Genomic DNA, 16,181 nt, shown 5'->3' on the forward strand with positions numbered 1-16,181 from the left:
ATATATATATATATATATTTAATTAGTAGGGTTTTTTTTTGTTTTAGCTAAAACAGCAAAACAGGTCTTTGAACTTCTGTTTTTCTGCTTCTACATTCGTGCATGGAAGCTCGTCTTCTGTTTCACATGTGTACCTTAGATTGTCTTTAATGGGGCTTTTGCAGAGGGACTAGAGTCGTTTCATTGTGGTGAAGATGAAGTTTAAAGCAAGCAATGTTTTATTTGAGCAGCTCATTCCAGCAGGAGGCTTTTATACGATGAAAACGTAACACAACAAACAAACCAGAACCTTTACATCACAAAAGCTGTAAAGTCACAATGCCGTGCTAACATGTTCATATCGCTCAATCAAACTAATGTAAATATTTTGTTAGTTTACAGCTCCAGACCTTGACTAAAGCTGAAAGGTTTTTTTTGTTTTTTAATGGGAAAAATCTACAATCAACCTAAACAAAACCCAGTGCTGTACTTATAGTTTTGTCAGCTGATTAGTAAATGGTGTATCTTAAAAGTATCTTAAAATGGAAATGTAGAGCACAACTGTAAACTCATTAAGAACTCCATTTAAATTGACAAGAAGACAAAAAAAGCCACTGCTGAATGAGAAGCAAATGAAGTTTAGCTAATGCTAATTCACAACACCTGTCATTTCAAGACACTTTATTAAAAAACATCTATTGAATCCAATAATACTTGCATTCAAATTACCCCGAAAAGACGTAGAAGGAGTTATGATTTCATAACATCTACATGACCAAATACTGTACGTTCTGTATTTCTTGTCAAGCTTTTGGTTTTTGTTTTGTAAGAGCAACAGTACATAATGTGCATCACATAATACATCACATAATAGCCCCATAAATTACACTAACGTTTGTGGCCATTATGTCAAAATGTGGAAGCATCACAGGGTATGCTTATTTCTGACCAGTGAGACTCTGTTTTATGTCGCCTTTTAATTCCTCTGTTGCATTTTCTACCTTCTCCTCTTATTTAATTTCTTTTTTTTTCCTTTGCACACACATTGGCATCACTCAGGAGCGGTTTTTGCCAAAGCCTCTAAACACAGCGGGACATCTTTGTTTTCTCCAGCTCCTCGCTCTCTTGGGGACCTGTGCTACATTCTCTTATTTGTCCTGTTTTATCTCAAAATGTAGCCACTCTGGCATATCTGTGTACATGTGCAGCGACGAAAAGCCCTCTCCGTTTGTCAGCTTATCCTCCCTAGATTTGGTTCAGGGATGCTCCGAGGGAGAGGAAGGAGATGACGGGGAAAGATTGAACCGAGAGCACGAGGAATGCGACGATAGACAATTGAAGTGGGGTGATTTCAGAAAAGAAAAAGCTTAATAATGGTAGATGATGGGAAAGGTGGAGGTGAAGGGGAGGTGAAAACAGGTCGCATGCATGACAGGAGAGGAAGTGGAGGAGGATGATCTGGTCACAGAGCTGTAGTCGCTCTTTATGTGGCAACAAAAATCAATAGGCCTGTCTGCATTCATGTATGTGCCTTTACTTTAAAAGTCCTGTCAGCACTATAATAACACACTATAGAATATACTAGATGTACTAACATATTGTAAAAGCAATTATTGAAACGGTGAGTTGACTCAAAACATTTGCTCCTCTAGCTGCAGCTACAAAAAACTGGATGAAACACGGATGCACAAAGATTTACATTTACATTTGAAATAAATGTAACATTTTCCTTCCTTCTCACAAATACGAAGTGCTTTGCGCACATTTCTCACATACGATTCCAATAAAATACACCAAAGATAGCTGTTGTAAAATGCATTGTCAGGATGAACTTTCACTGGAACAAAGTGAAGTTTTCTTTTCTCTGTTCAAAGACTTTCCTTCTGGTGAACTAGATCTGCATCCAGCTGTCGTGGCTAATTCTCCCCTTGGTTTTGCAACATCAAGCCCGCAATTCCAGAAGTTGTGGAGTAAAATATTGATACATTTTCATCAGCGACACACTTCACTGTTGATGCACAAAAACAACAGGAAAAAACATTAAAGTACACATAAGGAAGAAAGAGCCGAAATGACTTCTGATTCTGATAGATGAAGCCTGGAGGGGTTCTCAATCAGCCGTAAATGCATATGTATGACTGATCAAGCTTGACTATTTGTCAGAAGGACTCTTTCATTCATAACTTAGCGCAGTTCATATAACATTTATACCCTAACAAAGGAATCTCTTAGCATCTCTGGTGTTTTTCTATCACTTTTCTCTCAGATGTTTCCCCCTTGTTCTCCTCTTTGACTTGTTTCCTCTCTTTGCCTTCCCTGCCATCCATCTTTCAGCTTCTCCTCCACTGCCTCCCTCTTCTTTTCTTCCTGCTTGCCACACACACGCTGGCATGCTGACACTTAAACTAAATGCACTCACACACACACCCTATTCCCTTACTACCTCCTCTCACCACCCACATAGAAAGGAGGACACATCCAGGCCACAAAACATACACACACGCACACACACTTGCACTCACACACAGAGTACTTTCAGCGCTTTCTTCTTTACCATACTCAGCAAGATCAGATGTCAAGTCGACTGACACGGGGCACACAAAGGCAGTGTTTTTCCCCACACCACGCTCTGTTTCCTCCTCCCTCTTATAGAATGTGTGCATTTTTTAAAACCGTCTTACAAACACGGACGTGCACACCTATTTTTTTATTTTTTTTCCCCGTCGTTGCTTTTTAGGGGAGTCGGTGAAGCGATAAAGCAAAGAGGAAAGGACTGATGAGAAAGGGAAAAGTTGAAGATAAATATAGGAACGCTATAGTCTGACTTACAGCTACACATGTAAGCGGAGCATGCATGCAGGATGCAAGAAGCGGTTTGAGCATGCAACACACATGCACAGGAAAGGGCAACATGAATAAATGCATTTCAAGCATGAACTAAAACCTCCATGCACCAGAAGTCTCCCACACACGGGCAGCCAAAATGGTTTAAGTACTACATGCTTACATGGGCCACGCAATTAAATTAGATGCATTCTGTTGTAGGCAGCATATATGCATGCAGAATAAACCTTTTCAGTGCTGCAAGGGAGACGTGTTAACGCTTCTCCACATGGAATGGCGAATATAGGAAGTATGGATATAGCATAATCCCAACAGAGACTGCTGTGCTGTGGTTGCTGGTGCAGTTCAGCGTCAGAGTTAGAGAAGTCAGACCTTCCTATATTTTCAGAGAAATAAAACCTGGAGCATATTTTCAGGTGGAAAAGAAGGATATTGACAAATTAGATGCATGAAATAAAAAATTTTGCTGTAGTTTTAGAAGCAGTACTTTTTACACAATAGAATATAGTCGGTCTACTTTAAGATTTATATGAAATGTATTAACACAAGGAGCTGATCAACTTATTTCATTTGAACTTTTATTGTGGTTTTGTTTTCTCTTTGTGAGCATGTACTTTGGTTTCTAGACATGCAATCGCTGTCAAATGTTGATTAAACGTAAAATGCTCAACTTTGAATACACAATTAAATCGATTAGTATAAAATTTCTATTCAATATTATTAATAATCCCTGAAAAGTCTATCTAATTAACATCTGATCTGATGCTTTTCATGCTTTTGGTCACTGTCCTGTTAAAAGGAATGTCCAAACTTTCACCGTAGGATGAAAGGAAATCAGGATCACTGCACTCATTTGAAGCTATGGACACAGAGTGGTCAACCTAAATGCCTCCACGAGAAAATGTTAACGGTCAGATGATGCAAAGACGGAACTAGTTGGCCAAAGTGATAAGAAAAAATGTATTTTTGGAAATAATTTCAAAACTAAGACGAATCATCTAAGTGTGGATGGAATAAATACCTCTTACTCATTCAGCTTCACCTTAAATAACAGCTGTAGCCTGTGTGCATTATTAGTTGAAATAGTTTTTATTCACAACCCGCTGGTATTAAGAGTCGGCTTTTTTTAAATGGAAAGCAGTTGTGCAACATGCATCTACAGATTTTTAAACATGAATGCATATAAAATATTCCATTCCACTCGTTTCACAATGAGGCTCTTATGCAGCAGCTTCAATGCCTTGCTCAAGGGGAACGGCGGCCGGCGATGGAACGGAGAGTGGTTTTCATTCATTTGTTCGGCAGCCTTCCAGTGAAAACCACGCAGCGTTCACCTTACGGCTACTACTGGCCCTGATATATATTTAAGTGCAGGCTGCCATCAGCTGAACACACAAAACACACAGAGCAACACGGCCACAGAGCATGTGTACAAGCCAGATTTGGCTCCATCCTCATGTCTGCCATATGGTTGATTCCTCCCTGCTGTGCAAACCCTGCAGGCCAAACACTCTGTGCTCGTGTGTGGGAGTCCGATTGTGTGTGAACGTGTAACGGAGCCAGCGAACAAAACAGAAGCAAATCAGAGCAAGAGAAAGAGCAGAACAATATCTATCAGGATGTGTTGTTGTTCTGGAGGAAAAATTATATCTGCAGTTTCAAAATGCTAACCGTGTGTCATTGTTCAAGTAAGGCCAACAGCAGCAGTTTACCACCAGCCTCAGTCATTTTTAATAAGGAGGCGCTGGATCAAACATTAATATCCTCTTTGTTGGGATGCGCAGTGCTGTGGTGTTTGGATACAGTTGTGTGAAAAAATTAGGGCACTCTGTGAAAGTGTGTTTTCATTAAAAAACAGGACGGGTGGGAGGACTCAATTTTGACTTCTTCTCTACAATAAATTGAAACACCCTCAGTTTATTCCAACTTAAAATGGCAAAAACAGGAGTAGAACATAAACACTTACTATTTGGAAGGAGATTTGCCCTCAGTTTGGTACAAGTAAGAGTAGACGCCATGTTGACATCAAAAAAGCTGCCATATAGCAGATTGTATCTGCTTTCTAGTGGATTAAATAATTTTATTTTGTTCAACTGTGTGGGAAAACGGAGAAGATTTTGTCACAGTTGTTAAAGTCCAGGTCTAATTGTCCAAGTAAGTTCACTCTAAAATGTGAGAGAGGCTTTCTTTTTTTCCTGCAGTGTTGGTAGAAATTAGGGGATAGTTGAAAAAAAAAAAAGAAAAAGCGAGAGAGAGAAAATTATGCTAAACGGGAAAGTTGGGTTTCTCTACTTGTCGGTGTGGTTGAGGTGTGGATCTCCTCCCAAACCAAAGTTAGCACATTAACACATAATACGAATCATTAAAGTAGAAGCCAGAAGTTGTAGACGAGCACTAATACATTTCTTCCGACGTGGTTTACTGTGACCACTGCAAAACCAAAGTTTACACCACAGCAAGTAATCAAATGCACCTGGTGATCTGCATCTCAACTAGTTCACCAAGCTAAACTTCTTCAGAGTGAAAATTTGACAAATGTGTTGGATGTCATTAAAATGATTTGAGCAGCATAAAATTATGCATTAATATATAAGCATTGAACAAATTAACTATGATATCTAGCAATAGGGATTTTTACCGATGTGTTGACGGGGTTTGATTAAGCATGTGAGATCAGATTCCTTTGTGTGACTGTAAATATATTAACTAAACTAAACTGGTTTGCACAGTGTTATAAATAGACATGACATCCTGTTTCTCAAATTGTACATGTGAGGTGGATTGAAAATGTTTTTTTTAATTTTTTTTATGAATTTACCACTGAAACCTTAAATAGAACCGATTTAATTTCAGCTCATTCTTCGACAATTGAATTAGTCAGATTTTGACTGGCCAAATAAGAAACCCTACCTTACCGTTTTCCTGTTTGGTCTGAACCTGGTAGGATTTATTCAACAAAACCCAGCTGATGTTCGCAGGAAAGTGTTTGGCTAAAACAACAAACTTTTGCTTGTGTTTTTGGCTCAATTGTTAAATGTTAAAACTGTTGTTTTTTTGTTTTTTGTGGTCTGCAGAAACTGAAAATGCCACCGTTTTATTCTGGCAGCCGAGTTTCTGACATACACTGTTGTGATGACGGCATGGACGCCTCTGGGTGGCTGCATTTGAAAACTCACATTTTCCCCTGAAATGATGCCTTCGAGACTCGAGCTTTTCAGACAATAGGAGAGGCCTCTGCAAAATCAGATTCGCTCAGACGTTGCTAAGAGTGCAGCACAAAAGGGATTCTAGGAAGTACGTCCAGATTCAAAGTGGAAATTTATCCTGAAGAAGAGACAAAGCAGGTCGTTAAAAATGCTTTCAGAACAGACGGGGCCAATGGTCCATCCTGATTTTCCAGACTTTTAAGACATTGTCCTTGGCAGAAAGCAGGACTGTCTTCATGTTGATCTCCAATGATTCTCTGCTTTCATCACTCCTACAGGTTAGTCTCAATAAATCTTTACTTTGGCCAAAACAAAGCATCTTTTTCAAAGCTAGTCTCTCAAAATAGCTCTTTTATCAATCTCCAGACTGTTGTTTTGTTGCGTTTTTATATAAAGCCGTCTGCAGCTAAACATAAAGAACATAATTGAGCTGCATAACTATATGCCTTGCTGATGCTCAAAGGAAAAAACTCTGATTAGCTATCTTCAAGTTACCTTTAACTTATTGGCTTGGTAAAACAAATCCCACTCTGACCCAAAGTTCACTTTTGATTGGTTGATCCTTGTTGACATAGTGCAGAGTGAAGCAAGAGCCGTTAGAGCTGAACACCGAAGAAAGCTTTTGTTACTTGAGTGAGTCAACCAGGACTAATCCTCAGATGGACTCCTGCTGCAACGCCAAGTTTATGTTTAAATAAAACTCTGTGAGCAGAGAGACCACCGACGCCGCCGGTGGTCTCTCTGCTCTGTCTGAAATTGAACCCCGTGGTGCAACCGAAGCCGTGCTGTTCAGATGTATATTTCACCTGAAGAGACGGGTCTAAAAGAGAGCTGCGTATCTGCAGAACCTGCAGGTCCTGGTGAGCAGCCGATGCTACATTTGGATCGGACCTAACATGCTCTTGTCCCATTCAGATGCTGGAAGGACTGAGGTGGATTTTATGACAGGCAGCTTCTCCATCCAAACAAAATTGCCTTTTTGTCATAAGTCCCCAAATTAAACTTTAAAAATGGTGTAAAGACTTAAATGGAGACTTGATCACCTGTAAGGTTTTGTGAAACATAGTCTTCGAAATAAAAAGAGTGAAAAAAAGCTGCATTATTTACTGCAATTTACTAGCTCGACGTTATTCAACCAGAAGTGAGTCGATGTTTATGTGATATTTATTTCTCTAATCTTTTGTAAACTGTTCAGTCTATTAGATTTTGAACATTTTTTGCCCAGGTAATATAAAATATCACTGTTGTGAATGACTTATCTACAGATACAATTTAAAATTCCGACATTGTTTTATGAGTTGAGTCGTGATTTGCTACGTCGTTGATGTATTTTCCAGTGAAAAGAGAAGGTAGTCAACTTTTATCTGCCTCGGTTTGAAACTAACCGGTGTGAATAGGTGGCATTTCAGCGGCTTGCTCCATTCACAAATTTCAAACGCATGCAGATCTTCATGGAGACGGCCGGCTGAGGAAGATGCTCTGATACAGAAACGAAGAGGAGGCAGTGAGAGCGGAGAGGAGGGGGACAAGAATGAGGTTGGACAGACAGCAGCCTCTGTGAACCTGCATAGGCAAGCACAGTCAAGCTGCTTTTGTGTGTGTAAGGGTGTGTGCGCGTGCATGTGTGTGTGTGAGAGAGAGGGAGAGAGAGAGGCAGAGAAAGCGGGAATGTTTTGACAGCTCAGAGCCATCACAGCAGCAGAAGGCAGAGTGTGTGTGCGCCTCTGTGCAAGCAGGTCTTGTGTGGCTGTGCATGCACTGTATTTTTGAGTGAGTGTTTCTGCATCTGAGTGGAAGACCAAAAGGAGAGAAGGATCATTACATCCATCCAGAAACAAAGAGGGGAAGGAGAAGGCTAGCATTGTGGCCGTGGATGGAGAACAGTTAGACGTGTTTATGTCTTCTGCATGAAAGTGAGTTTGCGTATATGCCGCCATGCAGGCCCCATCATGAATCAAACGTTGAGCACCGCTTATCCACACTGAACGGGAACACATGAACTCATGAACCTCGGCCTTCTTCACCTTCAGCTCATGGTCTCACTGGGAGCTGCCCTCAACAAATTTGCTCGTCTGAAGACGATTCTGAGCAGCTGGAGGTGAGATGTTTTGCTCAAGGGCACCTTGACTTGACCGTATTATTAAATCTCTTTTTTTCTTAAAGTAGACCATTACTAATTCACCTTCCCTGCCTTTTTTCCCAACCAGGCTGAGCGCCGGCGCTGTTGACTCTCCAGTCCCACCATTTCTTTGAGCTACTGCCCCCAGGCTACAGCTGCAGCAGCTGACGGCGTTTGACTGGGAATGATGGTTTGTCTCATACAAAAAAGTGCTATTGTGAGCCAATAATTTTAATTCACCATCTTTTGATCATCAACTCAAACCGAAAGTAATAAAATAACGGAAAATCGAGCACCTACGACCTCACCAGAAAGCAATGAGTAAATGGCTTCTGTTTTAAATAAAGCAATATAGAAGTCTTCTTAGATTTAAGGCATGACAACAAAGTGGGAAAAAGCTTAAACACACTGTTGCTCCTTCAGCATTGAAAAACCCAAAATGACCTCTGAGAAAATATGTAGACAGGTGCAAACATTACAAAAAAATGTCCTTGCAAAATACCAAAGTAAGAATTTGTCGGCGTTGGTGTCCTTGTAATACCTAAAAAAAAATCCAGTTGTGGGTTTCCCATCAGCTCTGTGTCGTATTTGAATCTTCTTTTATTTTGTTTTTGTCACCATTGATTCAGCCAGGTTCACAGCTCTAAATTGCAAAGCCTCATGGACTCAGTTTTAAACCATATCTGTGGTCAGGTATCATTCTCCTGACCAAAAACAACATACAACAAATTTCAATCTAAACTTTCTGATCAAAATCCTGCAGCTCCGAAACACGTTTGACTATTGTCTTGTTCCTGACCGTTGAGTGCTTCCTTCCTTCCTTTCCTCATCCTTCTCTCCACCTGTTCAGTCTAATTACGAGTGTTAACAGCCCAAACTTTTGGTCCGTTTATTTTCTTTCCTTTGATTTAATTTTCCTATTATTATTTTACCCCGGTGAAGCATGTTGTGGTATTGTCAGACTGATTGGGAAGTCTGGTGTCTTCTGCTGGATGGTGTAACATGTCGCTCTCTACCAGCTCAATATTGCATGTTCAGTCCTGTAAAATTAATTTATTTATATTGCTGAAATCAAACCGTGTGTGTGAAGGGCTCCAAAGGCGGTTCTGCAGGCAAAGACAGTGTCATCAGTTTCTGAGCTGACTGGAGAAGCTTGAAGATGGATACAAATAAAATATTACATTTTCCTTACAAACTCAGTATTGAGTTTAATAACCGTACTTGTCTTTTACCGCTAGAGCCACTCACAGCATAACTATTCTGACGATTTTCAGATTTGGTTCTTTGTTAGTTGAACATTTTCCCAAATACTATTACAATAAAGATGTTGAAATCTTGTAAGAAGAAGATCAGTCAAAAGGTGTGAAAAAGTGTTTGCCCCCTTCTGGATTTCAAATCTTTTGGTTTAATCTTTCAGAACATTAAACCAATTTAAATATTATTTAGGAACAAGTTTGGTAATTGAGAGCTATCAGCCTGGAAGAGGAAAGGGTTACAGAGTTTAAACAGTTTCTTTTCTCCAACTTTTTCCAGGAAAAAAAAGGAAAACTGTGGTATTCCACATGGGATTCAAAGACTGAATCAAACAAGTTCCAGGAAAATGAGATTAAGAGTTGAATCTCCCTCCCACAGCCCGTCTTATACATGCTGCTGGCTTTTCCTACCAGACAACCAATGCACACCAGCAAACGGGCAACACAAGTGTTTGCTGTTTGACAAGGGTGCATGTGTGTCCTGCCCTTTATAGGAGGCTAAAAAAAATTTGTGTCCGTCTATGGAGGTTAGGTGTGGGGCGGGGGGGAATGGCATGCGTGCTAACAATGTACCTGCGTGTCCCCTGTGTCAAAATCTGGCTAAATCAAGTGAAGCATGTTGTGTATGCGTCAGGCCAGATCAATATGAGCTAATCAATAGAAGAAGACAGCTAGAAGGACCACAGGGGCGAGATGCACACACCTGGTGTAAATGTAGCCCTTGTTTGTATTCCACACTCGGTTTCCTCCCTTATTTTCTCTCATTTCTACTCCCATGTCTCACTCTCACCGTAGTTCTTCAAATATTGTATTTTTTCAACCTCTTTCTGGCACAAACACACACTAGCTATCTCTCTCTTACTTTTTACCAACCCATCTGACTGTACATTCCCCTAAACTACATTTTCTTTACGGATACAAACACTCTTGGTCCCAGATACAAGAGCTGGTTTTATCTACCAGTTTGTGAAATAAACGATGATGTCACTAAGCACTGTTTTTTGTATTTATGCGAAATTTACTGGCAATCTTTACAGTTAATATTTGCATCTGAATGTAAAAGACAACTTATAGCAAAATACTTTCTATTTAAATTCTCATACATGAATTTCCTTTGAATAATTCATTTAAAGTGTTTTTTTCCCCATTTTCAAATCTTTTAAAACCTCAAGAAAAATTCCAAGGTTAAAAAAAGAAATCTCGATTTGCGTGACTACAAGGATTCAGTCTTTCCTAAACGCACGCTTTGCTGAAAACCATTTAATTTCTTCATAATTTATTCAAGATTTTTAACCTGTGTAACATCTTATCTATTGAATGTAGATAAATTTTACTAATAACCAAAACAGGTGCGTGTAAATGAATTGGGAGCAGAAAAATCATTAAATCAAATCAAAAGTATTTATGACAAAACATTTCAAGGTTACAAATACATCCACTGTATATTTAATAGCTTGGTCGGCTCTTGAATTTTTACAGAACTAATTCAGCTTCGTTTTCCTTACAAACTTAAAGATCTTAAAAATACTGCAAAAAATCTATTCTAATGCAAATGGATACTGACTTACGAGCCAAGCCAAAAACAGATGGGAATAAGCCTTTAGTCGGTGCTTCAATGCTCTGGGTCTCTGTTAAATTCACTCAGCATGCAAATTGACTGTAATTCACTTACTGAGTGATAAGAGTGCTACTCTGTCTCAGTAATGCCTTTATACGCTGAATATTAAATAACTCTATGATGGAAATGTCCTCATGGTTTGGATATCCAGTTTGGCATAATGTGGGCTGACCGGGATGTTGTCTTTGGTCCGACTCAGTTTTGTACAAAATTATACATCCTTCATACATTCAATTGTGACTATTTCATGCAATATCACAACTCAAAATCTCTTTCTTTGCCTCAAAACGACTGAATATAAATTGAGAAATAAAACCTGAAATGTGGTTTTCTTGATGTTGCTTCTTACTATTAAAGTCTCACTATTTTTCTTCTGTTTGCTCAGATTCAATATTCAAATCTTCCTTTTCTGTATTTTTCAGATCTGACTTTAAACAACTCATCTTTTAGCTTGTTAACTTTACATTAAATCTTTTCTATGACCACCAGTCAATTGTATTGAATGCAACATTGAGATCCAGTAAAACTAACATTGCAGACTCTATGGCAGTAATTTTGTTTTTCAGAATAAAAGTAACTTTGGAAAAAACAACCTTTCACTATGTATTAAACTTAGTTTTTATAAAGTCTACTGTGGTATTATAATCTTAATTGTCTGATTTCTTTTGGATGCAAAAAAATAATTTGAAGTAACAGAAATAAAAGTTTAAAAACATCAGTGTGTGTATGTGTAATTAATCTGTATAGTGTTTACTCAAATAATTGAACTTCAAACTTAATGAAGGTCTGCACATCATTACTTTTCTTTCAACATATGTTTGCAGTCTTTAACCAATTACATTTCTGTCACTATTGTAGAAACCTTTGAGAGATATTGCTTTAGAGATTTGGAAATCTCTAGAGCAGAGCCCTGAAATGTTCTTGTTACGATAAAATCTGCTCGTTTCTTATAAAATATCTGTTAAAATCCATGCACTACATGGTTGCAGCAGGGATATTTTTCCTTGGGCATTTCTTTCTTTTTTTTTTTTTTTTTTGCTTAAAAAGAGCGTGACAATTTTTAAACAAACTGACGCAGGAGCTGAAAAGTTACTCTTTATTGATGCTTGAATGACAAGTTCAGCTGACAGGAAGATGGAGAGAGACAGGCACGCAAAACTTGTGAGCGCATGCATTATGCACATGCACCTTCAATCACACGTGCACAGGAAGACAAGCGCACACAAGCACAACACACCTCCCACGCTACCGAGGCACCGACTCTCCTGACAAATTGGAGCGTGCGCGAGCCTGGTTTGTTTTTGGCATTACGGCTCTGTCACATTTTTGTCAGGGCTGTGCGCGGTTTCATAGCGAGACAAAGAAAGCTAAAAAGAACACCCATGTTGTTCTCCAATCCCGCGTTCTCCGTCTGTCTCCGTCCTGCTTTTTACTGATGCTGCTCGTTGGGATTGAAGTGGGAATGTGGAGCAGAAGTCAGCATCAGATGATGCATAATTCTTAGTGTCCTATTGTTACAGCCCAGACTGTTATATAATTCAGAGAAGACATCCACATTTTGATTGCAAATGAAGCAGTGTCCTATGGCTTTAAATAAAAGATTTAGTGTGTTGTCTTCTCATCCAGTCTGTTGGAACAGTTTTCTGAATAAAATGCCTAATGCTTCGCATGAAAAGTTAGATGAATTCACATGATTATAGCTGAACAAAACAATGTGCTATTCAAACTAACCAGATGCAAAGGGGGAAAACCACAAGCACAGGTAAATCTAATGTCACTGCCTCTATAGTAACATTAGTAAAAACACTCTTGAATTAAAAGGAACAGAATTGCTCTTTTCTTTCTTTCTTTTTTTTTTTGCTTCTCGCAAAAGTCAGATTTATTTGACAAGAAAAAGCGAAAATAGATTTTTTCCTTCTGCAGAAATGAGAGTAGTCTGGCAGAACATTGCCACATGGATGCACTCAACAAATTGATGTCAATTTTCTGGTATTCGGTTATTTTAAAGGGATCCAGGACTAGCCTAACATGTTGGCCTAAATATGTTGTAAACTCAACTTAATTGTTTTGTGACACATAAAAGTTAATTACTTCAAAAATTATGCTGCATCAACATTTTCACGAGTTTTCTGTTGAAACAAACATGATTAGCTTGTGATCTACTGTTTATTTTATTAGACAGAGCTAACAACATTAGCAGGAGCTAAAACCATTAACAGGAGCTAAAACCATTAGCAGGAGCTAAAACCATTAGCAGGAGCTAAAACCATTAACAGGAGCTAAAACNAACCATTAACAGGAGCTAAAACCATTAGCAGGAGCTAAAACCATTAGCAGGAGCTAAAACCATTAACAGGAGCTAAAACCATTAGCAGGAGCTAACACCATTAGCAGGAGCTAAAACCATTAGCTAAAACATCTCCATAGACTGAATCTGAGTTATCTGTTGTGATTTGCTTTCAGCATTTAAATTATGTGCTGAGAAACTGAGTTGATGAAGAATATTCATGTTGGTTGTGCTCAGAAATCTTCATTTCTACTTCTACTTCTTTTCGGAAAGATTTTTCGAAGACCAATAATGGTTATTTTTGGTGTTACTGCCTTGTTGTTGAAGTCAGACATTTTGAGTTCTTCACCTACATTGAGAAACGGCTCATTACACTCAGAAAATGTGCAGCTTAAGTGTGTGTACGTGTGTGTTTGCCTAAAATGTCCAACTGAAGATAATTAGCTTGTCCTGCTGGGCAACAAGGTATGAGAGAGGCATAGGTTTTTGCATAAACACTCTGTATTCGTGTGCCAGCTATTGTCGAAGTTTAGGCCTTTTTTTCTAATGGAAGAGTTTTGGTGTGTGGGTGTGCGCACTCAGACGGTATTTTAACACGGCTAGCCGACTTCTTGCAGCCCACAGTTAAACAGTGACTCACAAATTCCTCTCTCACTCTGCCTCGCTTTCTCACCATCATCGTTTTTTCCCCCCTCTGTTCTTTTTCACTCCTTTTTTTTAACACATTTCACTGGTTTTCTGACATTTTCTTTCTCTGACATGCCTTCTCTCCCTCCCCCCCACCTCTGTAGGTTTGGTGCTGACTATAGCAAACTTTAGGACAGAGGTGCTTCCCCTCCGCCCTCTCCCCATCGCCTCGCCCCCCTGCTGGCAAAGCTCCTGTCAGCCCCAGACCCAGTAAGTAAAAATACTCCTACTCTTGATTTTTAACTTGTCTTTTAAGTAATTGATTTCCCTTTAATTTACATATGTATTCATGGTTGAAAAGTGTAAGGCCTTGGGCTTCTCCTCATTTGCCTTGCCTTGCACTTAACACTTTTTTGTTTTAAAATTCAATCACCGAAATACTTCTGGTTTAGTGTGTACACTATGTGCCAGTATTTGGGAACTTCCAGAATCTATATTGCGATGACCAGATTGTTTTGGAGCATTGGAGCATTTGGAGCATCAAGGTTGACATTCGAAATTACTTAGTCTTCATGGTGGCTCACCGCTAAAAACAGAACATTAAAATGGAAGTGAGGCACCAATAAAATCCCAGTAAAACAGATTTAATCAACTACAGTTGGTTTGATAGCTGTGACTGAAGAGTTACAATGTGCAATGTTCATGGATTAATAAAAAAAAGGTGCCACCTGATCAAATTGCCTTAATTTAAACCAAAAAAGTTAGTTATATATATATAGCTCTAATGTAATATTGATTATGGATGGAGTTACAATAACTCCATCTGTCTTTATGTTGTATGATATTTCTATAGCAGACAGCTATTTTTGATTCATAGATGTAAGAACAGTTTTATGCTTTTTTTGATATTCTGATCTTTAAGTTTTTTAGCAGTTTAAGAAAGTTTAGAATAACTAGAACCATTAGTTCAGAGTTAAAGAACAGTAGTAATGATTGTCCTTTCAGTATCACCAAATCTTCATAAAAGCCATAAATTTGATGCTTTTACACACAACTTTACCAACATGTAGATTAGAAAGAATAAACATAGAAAAGAATCAGCTTTTAGCTTTGAGTTTGACATGTTCAAATAGCAAAATGTCTGTAGTCAAAGTTTAAGGATTTAAGTTGTCAAAGGCGTCTTGAAACAAGCAGGACAAATATGAGCTGCCATGTTTGTGATATGCAGGTTTGACTCTAAAGATGTTATGTAAAAGCCTGTGGAATAATGTGTCTGCTACACATTAGACCATTTACTCATACCAGCTAGTAGTACTAATTGCTCCAGGAAAAAAAAAAAAAGAAACAAATGTAATAAGCTTCGTACAAGCCCCCAGTCTCACATGCTTTCATACAAAGAATGCTGTTTCCCCCAAATCAAAGCCCAAATCAAAAGCAAAGCCGAATGTTCTTGTCCGTAAAGAAAAAAAAAAGTTTCCTGACGCACAAGGGTGCACACGTACAAAACCCCCGAGGGCCCCAGGGACTTCAAAGAGCCGTCTACTGTACCTCAGCGACACCTCAACACCAGGTGCCACAGAAATGAGGAAGGAAGGAGGGAGAGTGGGTAGAACTGGCTCTGGAGAAGGAGGGTGAATGCCAAGAACAGTCTTTGGGACGATGGTTAAAAAGAAGAAATAAACAAGGTCAGAATCGAAGCGAGAGATAGAGGAAATATGTGGGAGTGAACAAGGTTTCAGAGAGAAAGAGGACACAGAAGAACAGAAGTGGAGATGACGACTGGAGGGAAAAGAGAAGTTGGAAAGGAAGGAAAAGCAACAAAGCAGCAGAGAGAAAGTCTGATACGGACCAGAAAGACAGACAGTGGCAGAAAAGAGAAACAGACAGGGAACAGTTGGAGCTGAAGACAGAGGCATGTGGGGGAGGGCAGTAACAGTGTGCTGCTAATACCCACTGCTGCTTTGTTGTGAAGAACCCCAGTTCCCTTTTTTTATTGGTGAACTATGCCTTTAATGACAGCAGTAAAACACAGTCACACACGTACATATTGCTGTTCCTCTGTGGCTGACAGGATATAATGTTCTGAGCACAACGTGACGAGCCACAGTTGAACTTTTACAACTTGCAGGCTGAACGCTTACACTCACACAAACCAACGTTTAAAGGCAATGGCAGCTGTTATAAAATAAAAAGGTTTTGCCAGGGATCCATATATATATATATATATATATATATATATATATATATA

At 39.0% G+C, this 16,181-nt stretch overlaps 1 protein-coding gene across 2 annotated transcripts in view; it reads left to right on the forward strand.

Moving 5' to 3' along the window:
• Positions 1-16,181, forward strand: part of wnt5b (wingless-type MMTV integration site family, member 5b) — a 91,833-nt gene that overhangs the window by 19,988 nt on the left and 55,664 nt on the right. For both annotated transcript variants that reach the window (XM_008400745.2, XM_008400747.2), the window contains exon 2: positions 14,098-14,203. The gene's annotated coding sequence lies outside the window, so the exon portion shown is untranslated. The remainder of the gene's footprint in view (positions 1-14,097; positions 14,204-16,181) is intronic.

The sequence above is a fragment of the Poecilia reticulata genome, linkage group LG23 (genome assembly GCF_000633615.1).
Source record: "Poecilia reticulata strain Guanapo linkage group LG23, Guppy_female_1.0+MT, whole genome shotgun sequence".
In the NCBI taxonomy this organism is placed as follows: domain Eukaryota; kingdom Metazoa; phylum Chordata; class Actinopteri; order Cyprinodontiformes; family Poeciliidae; genus Poecilia; species Poecilia reticulata.